This window comes from Musca vetustissima, unplaced genomic scaffold (assembly GCF_032173495.1).
Source record: "Musca vetustissima isolate MV318-11 ecotype Yass unplaced genomic scaffold, APGP_CSIRO_Mvet_v1 utg21518, whole genome shotgun sequence".
Classification (NCBI taxonomy): Eukaryota; Metazoa; Arthropoda; class Insecta; order Diptera; family Muscidae; genus Musca; species Musca vetustissima.
This window is the reverse complement of record NW_026879941.1, coordinates 99,348-121,868: the sequence shown is the minus strand read 5'-3', so window position 1 is coordinate 121,868 and position 22,521 is coordinate 99,348. Positions and strand designations below refer to the sequence as shown.

Sequence of the window (22,521 nt, the reverse complement as noted above, 5' to 3'; positions counted from 1 at the left end):
TTTTTATTTTTATTTAAAATTATATACATTAGTTTGGTGAAAAAGTAATCCATTATTTTTTGTGAAAATGGCTGTACTGACAGATTTTTCGTAAAGTATCGATCAAATAATTTCAGATTTATGCTCGCAGTAAAAAAATATTTTGTTTTTTGTGCTTTCAGTTGTGAGTTACAGGGTGTTAAAAATAGAAGAGAACAAAGGGAAAATTCGATACATTTTTTACAATTTTTCTTTGATAAAGACGAAAATCAAGCTAAGCGGCTAAAATTGTGAATGGCTGTTATGGTTCCGATACTGTAACAACCAATTATGCGAAACTTTGGTCTCGTAGATTCAGTTCAGGAATTTTTAATGTTAAAGATGCACCTCGAACAGGTGTCCGGCCTACCTGTTCGAGGATGTCGAAGATGTCAGTTATATCAGTCAGTTATGTCAGTTATATCTATATATATAAAAATGAATTGCTGTTCGTTAGTCTCGCTAAAACTCGAGAACGGCTGAACGGATTTTTCTTATATTAGACTTGAAATGTTCGTGGAGCTCCAGGGAAGGTTTAAAAGGTTTGAAATTTTGAAAATCAGTAGTGTCGGCGGTTTATTTGGGATAACATTTGCAAAATAGTCAGGCTGAATCCCAGTTTGTTGTTTTTATAAAAAACAACTATTTATTAGTGGGGGTAAGGCAGGGAAGACTATAGTTTCGGATCACGCCACTGATCCTCATCAGTTCCCTTAGTTTTTTGTTGGGATATTCTCCCCAGAAGCTATTGCTTCTATACAAAAAACCTTTCATACCCAAATGTCTCTTGTAACAAAGCGAAGTACTTAGCTGACCAACGACATAAACTGCATGAGAATTTCGCTGGAGCCTCACTTCGAGGTTAACAAGGCATTTACAAACAATACCACACCTTTCCCACTGTTGTGTGTTGAAAATCGCGAAAAATTTGCAAAAAATATTTTGAAACATATTTGCATTTCCACGAATTTATTATCGAGCTATTTTTATTGCACCACGTCGTAGTTGTTATTTTGAGAAACTTTGTGCGAAATTTGGTAGCGTATCATTCCTTTAAGCTTTCATTTGTCAATAATTGAAAATTTTGAAAATAATTTTTTTTCAATTGGATTGAAATTTTTTGTAAGAATTTTACAAATAATTGAGAAGTATCATTGAATGTACACGTTTTCCATAGAATGCCTGTACATTTGGAACAAATGCAAGGATGAAAATCAGAAGACATGCGGAATAGAGTTCAGATTCTAAGATCCATACCCAAGATTATTTTCTTAAAATAATAATAATAGTTCCATCGGGACATTTTATTTCTTAAATTATCTAAAATGTTGCTATGCCACAGGAAATAAGATGGCACCATTATATGGTGGTTATTTGCCTAATCGTTGGTTAGTATCTTTGAACTTATAAACTCAATACCGCTTGCTCGCTATAATAGACCTCATGTTGTGTAAAAAAACCATATGAATCTTTCTTACACACTCTAATTGAGAAGCTGTAGAAGTTCCTCTGTTCCATATAAAGTGTGAGTAAATTGGAAACTTAGAACACATTTTCTGCAAAATTGCTTTTTTGAGTTATGCCTGTCTTGCAGCAAATGAGCGATATGTACGATGGTATTTTCTGCGCAACATTCTATATGAACTTAATATCAAAAAAAGTGATGTTATCTATTCGTATTCAACCTGTGACTATAAAATTACAAATACTTCAATATGTCAGGAGATCTAATAACATGTAAAAATGTTGTTAAGATCGAACTGTTCATATCTTCTCATATGTATATTCCTTAAATCTATCGGTACATTTATATTGCTACAATGTTACAACACTATTAGGTAGTACGTTGTCCATGAACTTTAACAATAATGTTCAAAATTATAGACACTCAGGTTGGAAAAGGGGGAAAGAACTTCAACGTACCGAAAATTAAACGGGAAATATACTCTATGAGAAAATTCGGTCAAAGTTTTCACAATTCCGAAAATGGAGTGGGACCTGTATGTAGGAGCTTGGGCCTAAATTGAAATGCTTCCTCATAAATGTGTGTTACCCTTCAATATCCCGTTATGGTATATTATAGCTACTGCAATGGGAATGGATATATATTAATTTTTGGAATGAAGATTTAACACCAGATGAGAAAATACCAAACAGTGAGGGATACCATTATATGGGGCTACACGGAAAATTTTACCAATATTGCTAATTTTTAGTAAAGAGGTTTTGATCATCCAAAATAGAACATTACAACCACTATGGTTGAAACACCAAAATGCCGAATATTTTGAGTACCGTTATATGGGAGCTACCTCAAAGCGTGGGCCAATATAGATAATTTTAGTGCGATTGATTCTACCAAATAAGATGGCAAATTACAACTGATAAGATTTAAAAACGTTTCCAAATCCCTCACAACATCAAAAAATGTGGGGTACAAATACCGAATATTAAGGGATACCGTTATATGGGAGCCATCCGAATACTTGGGTCAATATTGATACTTCTGCTCAATAAGTATTCCTAATATTAAATTAGAAGCAATTCTGTTGAACATTTTCAATATCAAATATCTTATAAGAAGTAGAAATATATGTTGGAGGGTATAAAAACAAACCGAAAATTAGACATAAACAATAATGCTAGGCAAGACAACGTTTGCCGGGCCCGCTAGTATATATATATATATATATATATGAATGTGTATGTCGATAAAATTGGACAAAAAGGATTTATTTTTCCTCAGCCTAATATATAGATAAATTTATGTGGACCCAAATCGAATATAAATTCATTAATCTATAATACTGGATTTCTATAAGGACATTTAATCTATAATACCAGAAAGTCAGTACATGTTTTAAAAGAATCCTTGGAGATGCGGGGCATCGATCCCCGTACCTCTCACATGCTAAGCGAGCGCTCTACCATTTGAGCTACATCCCCTTCTATAAATAAACCTAGTATTTCAGAAATTCGTTTAAATTTTGAAGATAATTTATAAAAAGATTTAAAAAAAATTTACCCGGTCACGTACGAAAATGCACTGCGTGCATACCGATGTTTTTTTGTGGAATGATTATTATTCATTCCACAAAAAAACATGTTTATAAAGCCAATTGTAGCAATGGCCTACAGGTTGCCCCTTACATACGGAATTTATTCGTCTGTTCATTGCAATGTTTAATTTCAATTTTTGGTAATACAAATGCATTACCCAAATATAATTATAAATACTCCAATCGAACTTTGTTTAACCGGGGATGTAGCTCAGATGGTAGAGCGCTCGCTTAGCATGTGAGAGGTACGGGGATCGATGCCCCGCATCTCCATAAAATCTTTTACAAATAACTCAGACATCGGCGCTTATCCTAAAAAAGGGCCATTAAATATATCTGAAAATGTTCCACGAGTACTAGATACCTCGATTTCATAAGCTAAAAACTTACATCGTAAAATAATCCCAAAATTTAAGGGTAATCGACTTAAGACTTTGGATAATTCAAACTTCAAAGGTTTTGATCACATATATACAATGACAAAATCCTGAAAATGTGTGTTTAACGTGTTCAAACAGTGTTCTTTATAGGTGGTTGGTGTTGTACTGTTCGAAGGACAGTGATCATATTATATTCTAAAATGGTATTTTGGATCACATATTCACATGCTAAGCGAGCTCTACATCCCCTTACATAATATGTTTAATTTTTCCGAAGTATTAACTCCTATTGCAATTTTTAAAGGTGATTCCCAAAATCATATCACGTCCCCTTGCATTAGTAGAGCACGTACCTCTTTTGTGACATACATAATAATGCACCATTTACAGGTCAACGTAACCTACATATTTTTAATGCTCTGCGCGACATGCTTTAACACAGTTTTTTTTAATAATTGAAATTCCGATTTCCATTATTTTATTTCTCATTGTTAATTTAGTTAACCGGCTCTTTCTTTCAGCATGTTCATCCTATATCTCTGATTATATCTGGTATTGACCAACGTCTAATTTCACAAATTTAAGCATTATTGACCAGAATAAAGGACATTTATTAGGATAAGCAGATTTTTAAATAAGACTCAAAGTAAAGGAAATATGGGCCAAACTAATAGTCTGATCTGTAACCATATAGCCAAATACACCATTTGAAATAATTCTTAGAAACCGGAAGCCCAAATTGCAGCACCAAAACACCGATGATGGGGCTCTCTGTTCAGGTGCTCTAGGGAAGTGGGGCAACTTTGAATCTGGGTTTAACATTTTTCCAACCAGCAAACAATTTTTTATTTGACAATCTTGTTCTCTATCAGCGGGAACAACTTTATCTTTCTAAGATGTCGACAAAATGTAGAGGAGTTCACATGTTTTCGCAGTGCCATTGTAATTTTTTTTTAATTTTTTATTGTTGATTTTAGCAAAAAGGAAAAAATATATAGCAATAGGTTTTATTGTCCTCCGCGACCTCTAACATAGATTTTAGAATCAATATCTTACAATGATGTGGAAAATTATTTGTGATCAACCATATGCCGGAGATATATCGCTCATTTGCTGTAAGACAGGCATAACTCAAAAAGCGATTTTGCAACAAATGTTTTTTTAGTTTTCAATTTATTCACACTTTATATGGGACAGAGGAACTTCTACAGCTTCTCAATTAGAATTCATATGAATTTTTTACACAACATTAGGTCGGTGGTCTACTATAGAGAACAATCGTGCATCATTAACTCGAAAATCACGTTTTTTGAGTTATGCCTGTCTTGCAGCAAATGAGCGATAATGTTGTCAGATATTTGAAAAAAATGTCTCTATACTTTAAATACATTTTCAAAAGCGAACCCTAAATTAACCGACCCAGTCACGTACCCAACTGCAATAGTAGCTCACATACCGACCTTTGTGGAATGAATAATAATGCACAATGCGTATAATGTTTGGAATAAATTCCAATTGTAACATCGAACTGAATGAATTTTTATACGTACATACGGAATTTAATTGTCTGTTCATTGTAAATTTGAACTTTATTTTTATACCCTACACAACTATGTTGTCAGGGTATTATAGCTTTGTGCAGCCCCAAATGTTTGTAACGCCGCGAAATATTGGTCCTAGACCCACCTTTAAGTATACCGATCGTCATATCTCGACTAGCTGAGTCGATCTAGAGATGTGTGTCCGTCCGTCCATTTGCTGTCCGTCCGTCCGTCCGTGCTGTCCATTATAATTTGTAAACACGATACAGGCCACAGTTATGGACCAATCTTCACGAAATTTTGCATGTAGGATGGGTTCTGGCCAATGAAGACCCCTATTGTTTTTGGAAAAGATCGGTTAATATTTAGGGGATGAAATGGAAAAAATATATAATTTTTGTCGGTTTTTCTGATCGCTCCAGAGGCCGCAATTATGGCCCAAACACCGCGAATTTTTGCATGGAGAAGGGGATCGGGCCAGAGAATAAGCATGCATGTTTTGATAAAGATCGATCAATATTCAGCATTTCAAATGGACCCTGACTTTTGTGTGAAAAATGACAAAATTTGTATTCTATGGCATATATATTTACTGTGGAGGATGTAGACCCCAGGAGTTGATAGCATATCCAAGAGGAGTGGTTGGCCTTTAAATTGATACCAAATATAGTGATGTATCTACTCAGATGTGGGAGTTACAGTCAAATATTTACAGGTGCTTACGGATTCAGATATTATTTAGTAACCCATTACCACATTAGAGGGAGAAATATAGCGCTGATGGCTTTGAAATTTTTTCATGAAGTTCCAGTTATGGTCAAGAACAACGCCTACAATTTTCGGTGATGATCAGATTAAAATTTTGGGATGAAATGGACCGAAAACATAATTTTTTGTGTGTTTTCGAGTAGAGTATAATCCGAAAATCACAACACAACCCACCGTGAATAATCTGGACAAGTAATTAGAAGGACTGTACTGAATATTCGAAAAAAGTAAGGAAGAGGTGTTGTTGACCTCTAATCGGACAAATAGGGGGCCAATATTTGTGGAAATATTACTCAAACTCGGAATAAACATCCTCAGAAAGTTAGAGTTCGTGGTAGTTGTGTAGGGTATCGTATGGTCGGCCCCGTCCGACTATACTGCTCCGCTCACTGGTTTGATAATAGAAATGCATAATCCAAATTACATTGAAAAAGTTCAAGGGAGCCAAACATTGTTCGACCGGGGATGTAGCTCAGATGGTAGAGCGCTCGCTTAGCATGTGAGAGGTACGGGGATCGATGCCCCGCATCTCCATGAAATCTTTTAATGTAATATCTGCAGGCAAAGGCTTCGAAATGTATATAGGATAAAGGGTACGGGTACAGATTTAATCTGATCGACTACTGATCCTGATCAATAGCAGCGCCTATATATCTGAATAACACAAATGACACAAGATATATAGACAAAACAAATTGAAGAATTTAATGCATATTTAAACTTAATCTGTATGAATGGAAAATGGCATAAAATGTAATAAATACCACCCACCTACTCTCCACATCCCATAAGGTTTAATCCTTATGGGATGGAAACCATTAGCGAGTATATTAAGATTCCAGATTATACATATGATATATGTTTCTAAGTTATACAAAAATATAACTCTTTATATATTTGTATGATTCAACAAATCCAATGAGGAATATTTTTCTAACACATATCCACCTTCTATTTCGAACCCTTGTGTATTCCAAATTAGAGTTTTTAACCTCCAAATATTCTACAAAAATGTTCTTATAAGATTTTAGATGGGGATTTCAAAGTCTATCTATGAACAAATGACAAGACTTATATGGTGATCCTTGGCTACTGAAGAAAATAAAGACTACTTTGATTTTTATTTTATAAAATACTGATCATAAAATATATACTTACGTCATTGGTCATTGAGAACAATCAAATCTATTTCTATATTTTCTGGTAATAAACACTAAACTCCCTCAAAAGTATTACTATAGCAGAACAAAACATTCCACAGATGTGGACCAATATAAATATTTTTAGAGGGAGGATTTTCCATAAATTATGCATGTCCGCCTGTCCATATATTTTTGTGAATACAGATCGCATTTATGATCCGATGTAGAAGAAATTTGGCACATCTCACTTTTTTGCCCCAAGGACGAACCCTATTGAAATTGGAGAAAATCGGTTCAGATTTAAATATAGCTCTCATATATATTTTCGTACGATTTTATCTAAATGGTCATCCAAACAACCAATTATTGTCCGATTGAAACCGATTGTACAGCGTACTGAATTAAGTCCGGTTTAAAGTGTGTGGAGTTTTTTTCTTTTTTTATAGTATAGTTTCATCCGATTTTATGTAAATGGTGAAGAAAACTCCCAATATTTGTCTGATTGAGGCAAAATCTTGCGTTATGTACGGAGTTAGGTCTGTTGAGGAGCCTGTGATGCAGCATACCTCGGTTGCCAATTATGTCCAGATTTATATTTTCACATACATTATTTTGCTCGATTTGATACAAATGGATCCAAAGAATCCGATTGACATTGCAATTTTTCATAGATTTCATGAGCGCATGAGCTTTTTTGTTGGCTCAAATATATATAACATACATATAGATATGTTGATCACATATTTAGTTTCGCCCCATTTTAATTTTATCTACAGAATATTTGTATATATTATAGCATTTCTTGTATGTGTATCCACACCAAAGTGGCGAAGAGTATTGTTATAGTCGGGCCCCGTCCGACTTTTGGAACTTTCCTCACTGTTTTTAATTGAAGTACGATCACTTCAAGACATTAGTTTAGCAAGCAGCTTATTTTTACTCGTGGTGTTTAGTCGAGGGGACCTTTTCAAATTTATTTAATGACACCGCCAAACCCCAAACTCCCTTTTCATAACTAGAGCAAGGCATGTATGTACATTTATTTTTAAAAGACTTTATGGAGATGCGGGGCATCGATCCCCGTACCTCTCACATGCTAAGCGAGCGCTCTACCATCTGAGCTACATCCCCGATTAAATAAATTACAATGGAACTTTCATAATAAAGTCATTTGGGTAATGAATTTCCAGTGCACAATCTTAGAGGTAAATAGGCGTATAAAATCGGTTTGAATGCATTATTATTCATTCCACAAAACACGGCGGTTTTGTACGCTGCTATTGCAGTTGGGTACGTGGTTGGGTCATTAAATTCGGTCGATCGATTTAATAAAAATTGTCAAATAAAAGCATATTTCTGAAATATCAGATTTTTATGTAAGGGGTTGTAGCTCAGATGGTAGAGCGCTCGCTTAGCATGTGAGAGGTACGGGGATCGATGCCCCGCATCTCCAGGATCTTTTAATATATAAATAGTAGTTGCTTATTATTGAATTTTAATTGTATAATAGTTATCGAAGTGGTGGGTAGGTTGCTGGTATCATAATTCATTTAAGGGGAAGTAAAGTTACATCTACATCAAACTTTACTCAATTAACCAAATATATCCCGAAGGACCACAATATACGTCATTATAGTCAAAAATATTGGGAAAGCCAATTAAAACTACATCTGTTAAAAATGTGTTTAATACCTTCGAAAAGGAGCGATGTCGTATATGAGGCCGTAATAAATGTGGTGGGTTTTAGTATCGAATTTCCAATCTCTATCGTATATATTACTATATTGCTCGCTCCGTAGTAATTTCGACAGTAGGCAGAAATCGAGGTCCTTTAGAAATCTAATCATTTGGATGTCTTCGAACGCTTCTTTTTTAACATAAATGTAATCTGTAAAATGTTACAGCTTACTTTGAAGTATTGTGTGAAAAACCTTTGTCAAGATTTTGGTGTTATTGGATAAAGATTATGATCAGTAAAAAATAAAATAAAATATACATATTGTTTCCTTACCTAGAAATCCCAGAATCTGAATTCCATGCTATCAATTTATATCATCCTGGACCTAGTTTTTGATGTGACACTAACATTTAATATCAATCAAATAACCACTCCAATTAAGCAAAATCTCTGAAAATAAAATAAAAAGGACATTTAACAATTATAATAATAATTTGGTGTAGTTGTTCAACATAATCTAATCCTATTAACATTCCCAAAATACTTCACATTAAACATTTCATTTTAGCATTCCCCATAATAAAAATAACAATAACATTTTAAAAACAGCCTTAATTATCACATTCAAAGTTATGTTTTTAAGAACTTGTGATTGTTGTACGTTTTAAAACCCACATCAGGGGCAATAAACATCCGAACACAACGACTGTTGCCGCCTATGCCAGCCACTGCCAGTCGTTGATGTTAACAACAAATCAGGATATTTATTTAAAAATGCTAATTCACAAGAACACACACGCACACACTCATAAAGAGACATTATAAAAGGAGACAGCATAATGAAACATTGTCTACACACATGTGTGGATGTGTGTGTGTTGTACTAAATGAGTTATAATTGGTTTATTTACCAAATGTGGTAGTGGTAAAAACAAAAGGATTTATTTAAAAAGTTTTTCTGCCATTGTTTTGACTTTATAACCAATTATGAATTTTAATAGACAACCACACGCGACGCATTTATTTCAATGGTTACATGTGTGTGTGTGCCTGTGTGGATGTGTGATTTTTTGTGTTTTATAGGAATTTTAATTCGTCTTTATGTGGTTAATGTAGACGAAAACATATGTCTATGGGAGTTATTGTTTAATAAAAATGTTTTTTTTCATAGAAATATTATTAATGAAAAGATGTTGTTATTAAGTTAAACAGATACCGGCTGATTTCCTACGATTTCACAAAAAAGTTCTTATTTTTCTTAATTAAATTGTAAGGGGGTATACTTAGATGAAGATATGTCATATGTATAAAGAAATATTAAATTGTAGTTATATTTCATTATGTGATTATAAATATATTGATATATTTATACCCTTTGTGCTATATATTTGTGCTATATATTTCTCGGAATTTGCAACGCCGCGAAATATTGGTCCTAGTCCCACCCTTTAGTATACCGATAGTCATATCTCGATTAGCTGAGTCGATCTGTCCATTATAATTTGTTAACACAATACCGCTGTTATTTTTGATGATGATCGGTTAGATTATTGGGAATGAAATGGACGAACAACTTATTTTTATCTGTTTTCTGATCGCTCTGAACCGAACATTACATAGAAAAAAAGGGTCTGACCATGGACTCAGCATGTCTAGTTTGGTGAAGATCAGTCTATATTTAGTGGGTCAAATGGCCCCAAACTAATATGATAAAAATGGCAAAATACCTAGAAGTTGATAGTATATCCAAGAGGTTTGGTTACCTTTAAATTGACATCAATTATATTGATGTACGTAACCGGATGCTAGAGTTGTACTTAAATTATATCGGTGTCTACGTATTCTAATATTGTTCAGTATTACCAATATCACAATAGAGGGCGGAAATGTAGCGCTAATGGTTATGAAATTTTGCATGATCTGGTTATGGTCGAGGATGGCGCCTGTAATTTTCGATTACATTTCGGGGATGAAATAAACCGAACACTTTATTTTTACTATTACTGTCATAACAATGAAGGTCAATATTTAGTGGGTCAAATGATGTCGTGGAGGATCATCAAAGGACTAGTTGGAGGTATGTACATATATTATGAAGGGGAAAAAGAAAGCCATTATTTTTTTCAGCAGGTGGCTGTAATAGCTGAAGGTATTTCAGATTTATGCATATATAAAAAATTATGTTGCTGTTTTTTGTTTGGTGCATTCAGTTGTGATTTACAGGGTGTTAAAATTGGAAGTGAACAAAGAGAAAATTTGGTACATTTTCTTTGACAAAGTCGAAAATGCAAGCCAGGCGGCTAAAATTGTGAATGGTGTTTATGGTTCTGATTTTTGATTTTAATTTTTGATGTTAAAGATGCAACTCGCATAGGTAGGACGGTCGTCGAAATCGGAGAAATGATCGAAGTTGACCGGCATGTTGGTAGGAGCTAAAAATCGACCACAAAACTTTGAATAGAAGCGGCAAGAATTGGCCAACAGGAGAGGTGTCGAGTTCCACCAGAAAAACACTAGGCCACACTCATCTACAGTGACTCGCCAGAAACTTGTGGAGCTTGGTTGGACTTGGCACCAAGCGATGATCATTTTTTTCTTGCATTGCAAAATTTCTTGAATGATAAAAATTGGTATCTAGGGAGGATTGTCAACATCGACTACTAGAGTTTTTTGCAAATAGAGAACTGGAAGTCTATGAGCAAGGAATTATGAAGTTACATTTAAAATGGTAACAAATCATACAACAAAACGGTGCAAATCGGACATTCCGAAGCATGTTAAATAAAGTCCTATAGTTCATATAAAAATAATGGATTTATTTTTCCCAAAACCGAATATATCCTCCTTTTATCCTCGTCCTTACCTTCTGGAACCATAAACTAAATAGAATTTTAGATGTGGTTTTATAGACAAGAAATTGATATTCAAATGTTTTCATCATCTTTTTCTACTTTTATTTGATCGTGGTTTAGAAAGCCTAGTATCTACGAAGACGAGTAAATTTTGGAATAAATTGTACATTCCCAAACCAAAATTCAACGGAAGCTACATCGAAATCTAGACATAGTTGTGCAAAGTTTCATTATAAATTTGATCTACCATTTGCTTTATCAAAAATAATGGGCAGACCTTAAAGAGAGTTTTCGCAAAGTATCTGCTGTAAGTCCTCCTACATATGTGGTATAAGCTTTAATGTTCGTCTGAATGCTCCCTCAATCATTGGATGTAAAGGAAATCTCTGGGCTTATATAAATATATTTTATGAATGGATTTTAGGAAACGTCCGTAGATCATTATGTTGAAGACATTTTAGAGATCTTCTGCAATTGGAATATCCATATTAAATCCCATTATATGGATATATTTTCAAGTCTTCTTCCGAATTCTCCTACATACCACAGGATATAAAAAGAAAATCCTGGAGATGCGGGGCATCGATCCCCGTACCTCTCACATGCTAAGCGAGCGCTCTACCATCTGAGCTACATCCCCTGTTAAAAAATCTAAATTTTGGTAAATTGAATAATTAAAACAATGCATTTTTTCGAAACACAAAACCATGGATAATTTATAATAATTTGTAACTGCCCTGGTAACATATGTCCATGGTCGAATAACATAAACCCACCTATAGTAGTTTAGTGTGTATGTAATTATATCGACAATGCATTATTATTCATTACACAAAGCACATCAATATTATTGTGAGCTTATGCTGCAGTTGGGTACGTGACCTGGTCATTTTTTAGATATCGTTTTAATCAAGTGCGTTTAAAGTTTATTCAAATATTTGGATAGTTGGTTATAAATATAAGGGGATGTAGCTCAGATGGTAGAGCGCTCGCTTAGCATGTGAGAGGTACGGGGATCGATGCCCCGCATCTCCAAAGATATTTTCCTGCGAACATATAAACCGATCATTACCCAAAACAAAAGGGGCCATAACACGTCCTACATGCAAAATTTCGAGACGATTGGTTCATAATTGTGGATATGACCATTGGTATACTGAAAGGTGGTTCTAGGACCAATATTTCACATAGTGGATTAGGGTACAAATATTTCCTATTACCAGTGCAAACTGTTGGGCCCAGTTCCACCTACCGATTATAAAATCGACAAATCTGTTGTACTGTCTACGAGGGCTATAACCCCTGCAGATAATACAACGTTTTTTTTGAAAGGTGGTTCTAGGACCAATATTTCACATATTGGATTAGGGAATAAATATATCCTATTACCAGTACAAACTGTTGGGCCCAGTTCAACCTACCGATTATAAAATCGACAAATCTGTTGTATTGTCTACGAGGGCTATAACCCCTGCAGATAATACAACGGATATAAAAAAAAAATATAAAATTGTACTTTTATGGTGCTTAGTGAGTAACAAAAAAATACGCCTAAAAGGGCTAGATAGTTTGTAGTAGAGATCAAATTATACTACAAATATGTTGTTGGTGTTTCGGCGATCACCTCTTTGTGCGATTTTCTATAGAAATATAATTGTTATTATTTGCAAATATATAAAATCGTCACCATTTCCAATATATATATATATATATAAACGGAAAACGCTTGTTAAAGATTTCAATTAATTTGTGTCGGACGTGAAACAAAATCTTTATATTGTTCATATTAAAAACCACACTTCGTATATATGCAAATGTGTGTATGCGTGTGTGTGTGTTGTAAAGCTCTTCTCATTAAAACACGCAACGTTATTTTTAAAAACAACTAAAAATACAAAACATTCTCACGCGGTCATAATCCTCGACATGTGTAAACATTATATTATAATTACACGCTGAAAGTAACGGACGGATGTGTGATTGCGAAAAAATTGGCTTAGTTTGGGTTTCGAACTTGCTGTTAATGTTACTACTATTGAAAGTTTGCGTATTTATGTGTTTAACATAAAAATGTTTATACACGGAAAAATATCGCAGCAAAGTACAATATCTTCTCCGTTAAATTTCAACATATTAGGTTGGGGAAAAAGAAATCCATTATTTTTATATGAACATAGGACTTTATTTCACATGCTCCGGTTTGATCCAAATATGCACTATTTTTTGTATGATTTGTTGCCATTTTAAAGGTAACTTCATATTGCCTCTCTCATAGAAGTCCTGATTTCTATTTGCACAAAATTTTAGTAATCGATTTTGCAATGCAAGAAAAATATGATAATCGCCACACCACTTCTGTTTGCCAATTCTGGCCGTTTCTGCTCAATTGCTATCTTCAAGCGGTTCAGTTGTTGACAGTAGAGATCAGAATTTAGCGTTTGGCCATATGGAATCAACTGATAATAAATAATCCCCTTCCAGTCCCACCAAATGTATAGCAGAACCTTTCAGGCCGTTAGTCCTGGTTTGGCCACCGTATGAGGTGCTTCACCGCTCTTTGGTCACGATCGTTTTCGCACAGTGTTATCGCATGTGACCCATTTCTTATATCATGTCACCATCCGTTTAAGAAATGGGTCTATCTCATTCCATTTGGCCAAGGCTTCGCAGATGGATATTCGATCCATCCTATTTTGCTGTTAATTGGCGTGGCACGCAAACATCGAGCTTCGTTTTGAATTACATTTTTGTGCAATGGTCTGAAACAGTCGATTTTTAGCACCTGGGCGATGTTACGACTTCTAACGTGCCGTTTAACTTCGATAATTTCTACGATTTTATCGACATTTTCGGGTGGAATTCTTTTTCCCCAACCTAATATTATGGTTCACTTCGGCAAGACATAACCCGGAAAGTTCTCCAGTGTATGATGAGGTATGGTTGATCTGTAATCTGATATAAATTCTATTCATGTAAGATGACGATATTTGAGATATACTGATATAAAGGATTAGTATTACCAATGCAAATATCACAAATATTCCGGGCCGACTAAGTAGTTAAAACCCGATTTTTTTGAACAGAGAAAAATACTCAGAAGTTGAGGGCAGATTTTTATACCCTACAACTATGTTGTCAGGGTATTATAGCTTTGTGACCCATCTTTAAGTATGCCGATCGCCATATCTCGACTAGCTGAGTCGATCTAGACATGTGTGTCTGTCCGTCTGTCCACTATAATTTGTAAACACGATACCGGCCACAGTTTTGGACCAATCTTCATGAAATTTTGCATGCAGGATAGGTTCGGCCCAATGAAGACCCCTATTTTTGGTAAAGATCGGTTAATATTTAGGGGATGAAATGGACCAAATACTTAATTTGTGTCCGTTTCTCTGGTCGCTACAGAGGCCGCAATTATGGCCCAAACCGGGCGAAATTTTACATGGAGAACAGGATCGGGCTAAAGAATAAGCATGCCTGTTTTGATATAGATCGGTCAATATTTAGTGGGTCAAATGAACCCTGATTTTTGTGTGAAAAATTACAAAATGTGCATTTTATCGCGAATATATATTTACTCCTGAAGGACATAGGCCCGAGAAGTTGATAGTATGTTCAAGATTGTCGTATGTACGCGGATGTGGGAGTTACACTGAAATATTTATAGGTGCTTACGTATTCTGATATTATTTAGTAACCCATTACCACACTGGAGTGCGGAAATATAGCGCTGTTCGCTTCGAAATGTTCCATGAGGTTCCAGTTATGGTCAAGGACAACGCCTACAATTTTCGGCGATGATCAGATAATAATTTTGGGATGAAGTGAACCGAAAACTTATTTTTTTTATAAGCCACAATTATAAGCCGAACATAACCACAGAACCCACGGTGAAGGGAATATGGAAATGCAATTAGAAGGGCTGTACTGAATATTAGTTATATTTGTTGACCTCAAGTCGGTGAAGAGGGTGCAACTAACACGAAATATTGCCCAGGCTCGGAATAAAAATCCGCAGAAAGTTAGAGTTCTAGGAAGTTGTGTAGGGTATGGTATGGTCGGCCCCGTCCGACTATACTGCTCCGCTCACTCTTTTTTTAATAGAATTTTCAGTTGCTAAGTTTATGATAGCTGAAAAAATTGCAGTATGGGCCCATTTTTAACATAGGCACCATATATGAACATTGAATCAAAGTATATGAATTAAGATAATCGGATTGAAGAAGATATTCAGTGTATGTTAAGTTTAGCATAGACGCCGTGAGTAGTCCAGCTCATTTTAGATATTTTGAGGGCCTAAAGCCACATCTTCCAACTGGCATTTCGGATAATTAGAGGGTACATTTTAGGAGCACCTCTTTTTTATACCCAAAATGGTGTTGGGTATCATATAACCTCTCGACTGACATGAAAGGGCTTCCCATACCAGTTTTAATTAATAACTTTTAATAAATGTCAATTTTTTCTGTAATTCCACGACAAATTTGTCTAAGTGTATTATCTCTTTCATTTATTAGAGTACTATATCGTTTTGTTATTAAAACTCATTTAAATAGTTGTAAATATGTTGCATCTTTGTGTGTGTGTTTGTGTACTTATGTAGTAAATTTTGTAAAGCGATCATTATTATGTATAAAACAAAACAAAAACCCGAAAAAACATGCAAATGAACTTTTTACCGCGCATCCTTACCGCAAACAAAATAAACAGCAACAACCCAAGCAATGGCGGTAACAACAAAATAAATATTTGACTAACGTCATATCGTGGTTACATTTGAACAAATCCTTTCGCGTAAAACTTTTTTTGCATCATCACATCACGTTTTATGCGTTTTTGTAATGACTAACTAAAATGTAAACCATGGCACGAACATATATACATCAACGATGTAAGTATGTATGGTCACATACGCACAACGCATTTCAGGGAAATTATGTATGTATGTACATATATTAGGCATAGGTATATTTACACAACTGCTAACAACGTTATGATGTATATACGATATGTTCACCTTAGGTTGTATGACGTTTTTCAACCAGTGTATATCCTGTGAAATAATTTTAAAATTTTGCTTATTCTATGGAAAAATCTCTATAAAAAATAAAATGTTATATTATTCTTTTGGCAGAGTTATGTATTTCTGTCCAGCCTAATGTCCATATTCCATTTCCATAGATAACGACAAGTTAGGTCCCTTGATTGTGTGCGTGTTAATGCATTTGTTTACAAACATTTGCGTTAGCGTGTTGGCCGCATTAAAATTTACACGTAATTTATGAAATCTCATTACTTAGTGCATCAAATATAATCATATTTTCAATATGGGAGTGCGAATATAGTATTCATAAAAAAGTACATAGTTGTGGTAAAACATTACGTAGATTCGAAAGAAAGCTCTATTCAAATTTTTAATGTCAAATGTCATGATAGATACAACTCTTAAAACCTCAATATATAAGAGCTATACCAACAGTTGTTCCAATTTAAATATTCACTCACACTCAAACCTAGATATTTCCAATTACAGTCAATACGATTAACCAGTCCATAAATTGGACATCCAGAATACCAAATTACAACCCCTTTGATGGGAGCACTAGATATTCCCCGGCAACTTCTGAATGTTTAAATTTTTTGCCATGCATGTACTCAATAGAATTCGACGTTCGATCATGTGTTGTGGTGTTTACAGTGACTTAAAAACCAATTTGGGATAAAAATGAAATTAACACGTAAAAATTTGCATGTGATCAACATTCGACGAGGTTATTACGAGAAGAGTCCTTCAATCGTTGTATGGTGAAGAAGGTGACATCCATACAGTACTGTGAAAGGATTCATTAATGGTCAACGCTCGCTCAAAGTCAAAGGTCATAAAGGTCGTGAAAAACTTTCGTAGTGCTCCAGAACATTGATGTCGTACTTGAACTGAAAGTACAGAATCGTCAAGGGATACGTTGGCCAGAGCAAAATACTACAATTACACTTTTCTATTCTTTATCTGGCTGATAAATAAACTTTTTTAGGTTAACCAGGACAATTAAAAACCAGTGAGCAGAGCAGTATAGTCGGACGGGCCGACCATACGATAACCTACATAACCACGGAACTCTAGCTTTCTGATATTTGCTTCTTCCTTACAGTGACATATTTTCCGAATATTACTAATATTCAGTACAGCCCCTTCACCTTGTTCAAAATATCGAAAATTGGGCGGTACCGTTATTGCATTATAAAAAGTCGACTTTGTGATTGTTTCCATTATCAATATTATTAAAATACATACATTCGATATGGCGTGAACCCATGGTCGTGGAACGTTCCAGTGATTTGAAATCATGCCCGCCATCGAAAAGAAGGAATTTTCGTTAATTACAAAACAACAACAAAATGATGTCAATTCATTTTCCTATACTTTAAGTCTCCAAGTGCTTATGTAAGTCTTCAATGTAATTCACATCCATTTTCCATCCGATTGAAAATCATAAAAAAATGGTGCGGTCATTTTACACATTGTGGACATGTTGAATTGCCAATGAGTGGATAGAGTACAACAAATTGTTATTGAAAAATTTAACTTTCGTGTCACGATAAATGGGTGTTGCCGCCGGTGCATTGAAGTGATCATGCGCATGTGACTAATTGAAATCGAAAAGTAATTGAAATTTGTTAAATTTATAAAATTGGATTACTTATATAAGGGGATGTAGCTCAGATGGTAGAGCGCTCGCTTAGCATGTGAGAGGTACGGGGATCGATGCCCCGCATCTCCAGTTAATTTTTTGGACCTATCATAATATTGGTACAGTAAAATCTTGCTAATCCGGACAATTTGCAAACTCAATCCAGATTGCCAAAATTTCCTGATTATCTGAGTTTAATTTGGTTTAAATTGTTATTAACATAGTGATAATTTTAATTGGTGTATGTTTTTATTAAAAAATAAATTTATTCATTGCAAAAATATAAACTTTAAGGGGAACCCTACATTCTCGATTTCAAAAACCTAAACACTAATTCAAGATTGTCCTTATAAAATTTCAACAGAAAATCTCAACAACTCTTGAAAATATAACCGCTTTTATATGTTAGCATTAAGATACGGCAGAACGATTCTCAAACTTTAAACGTTATTCTCGAAGCAGTATTTTTACAACTGGCGGGTTAGAGTACTCAAAAACTCTATCCATTCGCTTCCAAATTTTGACACGATTCTTTGTGAGTATTTAGCTATTGAATATCCAATCGCTGAAGATTTTCTTTTTTTAAACTTTTATGCAATTTTCAATAGAAATTATTCAAAAATCCCCCTTTTGGTTAATTTTTGTGTGAAGTCAATAATCCTAGTACATACGGCATGCAGACATGTACTCCTCCATTTTCACAAAAAGTCCGGAGTATCAAGACGGTATTGTAATTTGAAGGACGGACTTTCGAATATAGCACAATTTCTCAGAAAAAAATTTAAATCCATACAAGTACCTATGATAATTATATATATCGAAAATAATTACAATAACTCCAATTTTATATCGAAGAGATATATTTTGTCGAAAATAAATTATGTTAAGTAGTAAAAAATGTACTTTACAATGGTAGGTTGGGGACTTTTGTATCACATTGGAAGTTTGTAATGACTAGACATACTGCTCACCTTGAATTGTATTAATTTTCATGTCACAATTCATGCATGGAGTGCATAGTAATGCTCATGCGCAACTGACAAAATTTGTTGTATTAAAATAAAAAGTATTTTAATTTAATTTGGAATTAGTTTATATATGGGGATGTAGCTCAGATGGTAGAGCGCTCGGGGATCGATGCCCCGCATCTCCAAACATACTTTTGGAAAACGGACTTGATCTATATTTGGTAAACTATTACACTTTGCAAAGTTGTCAGAAGAAGTGGACCGATGTGTCCCATCTTAACCTAGGTAAGGTTAATATATTGAGAAGTGCAAAATTTCGTTGATATTGGTGTTCCGATCCGTCAGGTACTGTGAGGGAGGTACTAGAAAGAGTGGACCGATAAGTCACATTTTAAATATTATACAGCCATTGTTAAAATATTTGATTGTGCAAAGATTAGTCCAAATCGAAAAACAAAATTCACATAAATGATATTTCGCTCTAGAAGGCATAAAACTCAATAATATTTAAAAAATGGTTATGTTCGGTCCGTTCGAAAATTGTATACCCTCCCCCATTTATTATGTTTTTAAAAAATCTCTGAGAAATAATCGTAACGATTATAACTCTTAGAGTTGATTATACTATGAGAGTACATCAAAAATAATATGTAAAACAAATAAAAAGTGGTTAAGTTCGACCCGGCAAAACTTTGTATACCATCCACCATATTTCTTTAAAAAGTCGAGACCTTTATATGGAGGCAATTTTATTGTATATGTCTGCTAGTAGGTTTTCTATACTCTTAGAAACTTTAACATAGAAAAAATTAATCGGGAATCCTATATGTATTTACGAACATATATAGAACATTTTCTGGGAGAAGTATTTTCTTTGCCAAGAACTGGAAATACCAAATTACAGCTTCTCGGTTGGAAAATGGGTCAAAGTACCAAAATTGGGCTGGACCATTATATGGGTGCTATGTTAAAACACTTTCAGCGCATATGTATGCCAAGAAACCGAAATCCAACACAGTGAGTCTTCGATTGGAAGATGCGGCTGCAAACCACAATAAACCGAAATTTGGTACCTTGTATTGATAATTTTTTGCGTAGTATTAAAAAACTCGGTATGCCTAATTACAGCTTTTCGTTGGGAAAAAGTGGCTAAAACCCTTAAAATACCGAAAATTGGGCGGTACCATTATATGTGAAAAGTGGCTTGTATATCTGCTATTGTGTAATGGTTCTATTATGTATTTTAATTTGAATATTTTGTGTCAATTTTACATTACAATTTAATTCACGACAATATATTCAATATTAAACTATTTCATATGATATGCATAACTCCCACAGTCATTCAAAAAGTCACTCCTTATCAATTTAGTTCTATTAAAGTTCAACTTGGAAATATTCAATTGCTACCGATATCTACTGATGATGACGATGAAGATAAGATAGTCATCACTAGTATTTTACCTTGGCAAGCAGCAGAAAACAATCATCACATCATCTCCGTCGTCGTCAACTTCGTAATACTATCAGGGCAATAAACAGATCGAAGGGAGTGGAAACAATAAATTCGATATGTTATCATCATCATCGTTCGTTTTGAGAGTATGATATTTGCCGTCGTTCTGTGTGTCGTATGAATATTTGTTTGCTGATGCTAGCTACTACTTCTGTGTATCGGGGAATACTTTCGGGAAAACAAAGTTTGCCTAACAGACACAAAAAATAGTGATACAATCAACAACTCTTCCGTTTCGATTTGTCTTCCATGTGCATGCATACATACATATATGAATTGACTTTGGGAGGTGGAGCGCAATGTGGTGGTGGATGGAGTTCATTGTCGCTGCCACAGCAAAAAATGCCATTTTATCGGTATTAAGTTCATGAAATTGACATTGATGATGATTATGGGGAGTAAATAGAATTGAAAATGTGTAAAAATTTCACAGAACTCTGCGGCGCAGAAAAAACACGAGCAATTGTCAACAGAAAAAATATTTTGCACACTGACATACAGACACACACCCACACATAATGTGCGGGATGTCTGTAAATGAATCGAATGTCAGAATTACCCAGTAAGCAAATTTAAATAGAAATTGTAAGGTGGTAATATGCTTTAAATAAGAATGGTTTATTTGAAATATTTGCGGAATAATTGTATGAATATTATTTGGGACAGGTGTGAAATTGACAATAAAAAGATATTTAAAAATTTTAGGGCATAACCACGAATTTTTATATCATCGATTATAAAGTGAACTTTGTACTAATTGGTTTTTCTTTTTCCAGCACCTCGAAATATTCTCCGTATACCTCAGAATAAAGTTCTATGTCAATTTAGTCATGTCCGCATATTTAAAATAAGATATAGCTCCCAATATTTAATATCGAAAAAAGTACATTTTGCATATTTGGTATTGCAAATTAAATAAATCGCTATGCCGAATTTCGTGCAAATCGATATATTAAATCGGACGAAAATATGTACGGAAGATATATCTAAATCTGAAACGATTTTCACGAAACACATCATTATAGACTCAATTCAGTACGCTATGCCAAATTTCGTGCAAATCGAAAGATTTATAGGGTCTTTGGTGCACCATTTACATTAAATCGAACGAAAGTATATATGGGAGCTATAAGAAAATCTACACTGATCTTAAGTAACTTAGCACACATCATTGTGGTCTTAATTTAGTACGTTGTACCAAATTTCGTGCAAATCGAAAAATATATAGGGACTTTGGCTCACCATTTACATTAAATCGGACTAAAATATATATGAGAGCTATATATAAATCTGAACCGATTCTTCCAAATTCAATAGGGTGCGTCCTTAGGCAAAACAAATGAGCTGTGCCAAATTTCATCCAAATCGAATCAGAAATGCTACTGAAGGGACTGTAATTAAGGACAAGGAGGGAGGGTATATTAAGATTGTTTGTTTTCTAAAAATTTCCGACCCATATTCTTGATCAGCGTAAAATTCTATGACGATTTAAAATGTCCATCTGTCTGATCGCCAAAATTTTGCATAGAGTTGTCTTCTGAAGATGGGCTATATCCAGTGTTGCAATTTTAGCACTTTTAGTGCTAGTTTTAGCTCAGTTGAATTCAATAAGAATTCAAAATACAAAATTGAGGACATTTCGGTTGAAATACGTGCTTAAAGTCACCAAAACACCGAATAATGGATGCACCGCTCTATGGGGGCTACTCCGAAACATGGACCCATATTCATAATTGTTGGCAGATTTCTTACCCAATGAAAATCCAAAATATTAATTTTTAACATTTTTTGAAGTAGTCCATGTAACGAATTTTTGGAATCGCTCATGGCCCTTTGGGCTATGTTCTCGTTTATGAAATAAAGTGAATTAAATTGAATTTTGAATTCGTTTGTAAAATTAAAAGATT

General features: G+C 34.3%; 6 non-coding genes across 6 annotated transcripts; 4 read left to right on the top strand and 2 right to left on the bottom strand.

Moving 5' to 3' along the window:
• The first annotated feature begins 3,277 nt into the window (after positions 1-3,277).
• On the top strand, positions 3,278-3,350 carry Trnaa-agc (transfer RNA alanine (anticodon AGC)). The gene has a single exon. It is a non-coding gene; the product is annotated as a tRNA-Ala (tRNA).
• Positions 3,351-6,227: 2,877 nt separating this feature from the next.
• On the top strand, positions 6,228-6,300 carry Trnaa-agc (transfer RNA alanine (anticodon AGC)). Its single transcript has one exon. It is a non-coding gene; the product is annotated as a tRNA-Ala (tRNA).
• Positions 6,301-7,966: 1,666 nt separating this feature from the next.
• Trnaa-agc (transfer RNA alanine (anticodon AGC)) lies at positions 7,967-8,039 on the bottom strand. The gene has a single exon. It is a non-coding gene; the product is annotated as a tRNA-Ala (tRNA).
• A 3,966-nt stretch (positions 8,040-12,005) lies between these two features.
• Positions 12,006-12,078, bottom strand: Trnaa-agc (transfer RNA alanine (anticodon AGC)). The gene has a single exon. It is a non-coding gene; the product is annotated as a tRNA-Ala (tRNA).
• Positions 12,079-12,400: 322 nt separating this feature from the next.
• On the top strand, positions 12,401-12,473 carry Trnaa-agc (transfer RNA alanine (anticodon AGC)). The gene has a single exon. It is a non-coding gene; the product is annotated as a tRNA-Ala (tRNA).
• Positions 12,474-18,147: 5,674 nt separating this feature from the next.
• On the top strand, positions 18,148-18,220 carry Trnaa-agc (transfer RNA alanine (anticodon AGC)). The gene has a single exon. It is a non-coding gene; the product is annotated as a tRNA-Ala (tRNA).
• Positions 18,221-22,521: the final 4,301 nt, after the last annotated feature.